Source organism: Papio anubis, chromosome 8 (assembly GCF_008728515.1).
Source record: "Papio anubis isolate 15944 chromosome 8, Panubis1.0, whole genome shotgun sequence".
Lineage (NCBI taxonomy): Eukaryota > Metazoa > Chordata > Mammalia > Primates > Cercopithecidae > Papio > Papio anubis.
In genome coordinates, this window is record NC_044983.1 from 21,260,422 (window position 1) to 21,263,930 (window position 3,509).

A 3,509-nucleotide genomic window follows, 5' to 3' on the forward strand; every position below is an offset into this window, starting at 1 on the left:
TGCTCAAGGTCATAGCCAAGGTCTAATTGTAAAATTTCAAAAAATTGCAACCTCAGGCATAAACGGGTTAATTGACATTTATAGCGCATACATGCAACCTGTACCGCAGATTCCTTCTTTTCTATGAACATGGTACTTCCACCAAGATAGACCACATTGTGAACTATGAAACAAATCTAAAAACATTTGAAATGAAGGAAATTATATAAAATATATTCTCTGATCTCAGTGAAATTAATAACTATATCTAGAAAGAATCCCAATATGTGAATATTAAGCAACTTACTTATAAATAATTCACAGTTCATGGATGAAATCAAAAGAGAATTCAAAATATTTCAAAATAAATGATGATGATTATATAACATGTGGAAATGTGTGGGACGCCACTACACCAGTGCTTAGAGTGAAATGCACAGCTTTCAAGGCTTCTGTTAAGAGTTGGGAATTTGGGGAAACAAGGAGTGACTGCTAATGGGTATGGAGTCTTTTTGGGGTGATGACGAAAATGTTCAAAAATTGATTTTATTGGTGGTTATACATGTCTATAAATATATTCAAATGGAAGAATTCTATGATTATATATGTGATATATAAAGTATATCTCAGCGAAGTTGTTAAGGATTAAAAGAAGAATGGTATCAAAATCAGTGACTCAGAGGTCTGCATTACTCACCCGTAAAATAAGTGTAAATTAAACTCGGAGGCAGTAGCAGGGAGGGAAAGAAATAATAGAGTAGAAATTAATGAAATAGAATACAAAGAATAAAAGAAATCAACAAGCCAAGAGTTGGGTCTCAGAAGTGATCAACACAATTAATAAAATTAATAAACCAAACCTCAAAAGAAAAAGAACAATGGCCTGAAACACCAACATCAAGAATTAATGATGGGATATTATTACAAACTCTACAGCTATTAAAAGGATAATAGTGGGATCTCATGAATAACTTTATGTGAAAAAAATTCTACAACTTAGATGAAATAGAGAAATTTCTTGAAAAACCTTACTTAGCAAAATAGTCACAAGAGGTATAGATCACTTAAATATTTCTACAGCTGTGTAAGAATTGGAATTTATTGGCTGGGCGCGGTGGCTCAAGCCTGTAATCCCAGCACTTTGGGAGGCCGAGACAGGCGGATCATGAGGTCAGGAGATCGAGACCATCCTGGCTAACATGGTGAAACCCCGTCTCTACTAAAAAATACAAAAAAAAAAAACCTAGCCGGGCGAGGTGGCGGGCACCTGTAGTCCCAGCTGCTCGGGAGGCTGAGGCAGGAGAATGGCATAAAATGTAAAACCCAGGAGGCGGAGCTTGCAGTGAGCTGAGATCCGGCCACTGCACTCCAGCCTGGGTGACAGAGCGAGATTCTTGTCTCAAAAAAAAACCAAAAAAACAAAAAAACAAAAAACAAAGCTATCGCTAACATCAGTGAAAATAGTAAAATATTGAATCCATTCCTTCCATGATTGGGACCAATTCCAAGCATGTTTCTGCAATCACATCTACTCAACATTGAACTCAGAGTCCTAGCCAGTGCAGTATGGTGGGGGAGGAAGGATAATTGAAAAGGAAGGACTGGAACCACTTTAATTTGCAGAGAACAACTACTGGAAGTAACTGGTGAATCTAGCAGGTCACAGGATACAAGCCAAGTAATACACGGCTGTGAGAGCAGAAAAAGGAAACACACACAGGGTTTCCCATACACATTAGTGTAGCTGTCACCAGATATTCAAACACTCATGCAGAAGGCTGTTGCATTTGATCTTCTTTCAATCTAATCAGCCATCAAACTGAGCTCAGCCTAAGCTGTTTTTATTTTAACAACTTTCCCTCTTCCTCCTCCTGCTCTTTCTCCTTCTTTTCTAATTTAACTTTCTAATTTAAAATATTCTCCAATTACAGAAAAGACTATACTCTAAATCAAAAACTATACTATACACTTTGCTCTGAACCATCTGAGAGCAAACTACCCATAGAATACACATCACCCCCGGCTGGGTGCAGTGGCTCACGCCTGTAATCCCAGCACTTTGAGAGGCCAAGGTGGGTGGATCACGAGGTCAAGGATCGAGGCCATCCTGGCTAACACACTGAAACCTTGATTCTACTAAAAATACAAAAAATTAGCCGGGCGTGGTGGCGGGCACCTGTAGTCCCAGCTACTTGGGAGGCTGAGGTGGGAGAATGGTATGAACCCGGGAGGCGGAGCCTGCAGTGAGCCAAGATTGAGCCACTGCATTCCAGCCTGGGCGACAGAGCGAGATTCCATCTCAAAAAAAAGAAAAAAAGAATACACATCACCCCTACATACTTGACTGGATATTTCCAATAAATAAAGACATTCTCCTGCATAACCACAATACAACCTTCAGTATCAGACAGTAAGCATCAGTACATTACTATCTCAGACTAATCCTCAGACCCCAGTGGTTTTCACTTGTCTTTATGATGTAATTTATTGCACAGAAATCCCGCCCTGAATAACTACACTGCTCTTTCATCTTTTTCTGTGACTCTTTAGTATTCAGTGGGACACTGACAGGCTGTTTTGGGGGACAGTTTGTAAAGTGCCCTTTAAAACCTGAAGTAGTGGCCAGGCGCGGTGGCTCATGCCTGTAATCCCAACATTTTGGGAAGCCGAGGTGGGCAGATCACGAGGTCAGGAGATCGAGGCCAGCCTGGCTAACATGGTGAAACCCCGTCTCTACTAAAAATACAACGAATTAGGCAGGCGCCTGTAGTCTCAGCTACTCGGGAGGCTGAGGCAGGAAAATCGCTTAAAACCGGGAGGTGGAGCTTGCAGTGAGCCAAGATGATGCCCCTGCACTCCAGCCTGGGTGACAAGAGCCTGACTTCATATAAAAAACAAAAAACAAAAAACACCCTTGAAGTTCATTATTTGATATTTAATTCAATATCCTGATTTTTAAAAATTTCATACATCATATAACCCTCGTTAGTAAAAGTGTATGTGTCTGTGCATATGTGAACACTGCCCAACCACAGCAGAATACCCATTTTTCTCATTTTTCTCAAGGGTACGAGAAACATTAGGGCACACTATATGTTATGCCACAAAACAAATCTTAATAAATTTTTTAAAATTGAAGTAGTACAAAGTATCCTTTCTAATCACAATAAAAGGAAATGATATATCAGCAGCAGAAGGAAAACTGAGAAATCCACAAATATGTAAAAATTAAACAACACGTTTTTAAACAGCCAATGGGTTAAAAAAAAAATCAAAAGGGATATTAGAAAATATCTTGAGAGGCAAGGTGCCGTGGCTCACGCCTGTAATTTCAGTACTTTGGGAGGCCTACGCGAGCAGATCACTTAAGGCCACGAGTTCGAGACCAGCCTGGGCAACATGGCAAAACGTTGTCTCTACAAAAAGTTAGCCAGGTGTGGTGGCGTGTGTCTGTAGTCCCAGCTACTTGGGAGGCTGAGGTAGGAGAATCACCTGAGCCCAGTGAGTTGAGGCTTCAGTGAGCTGTGATG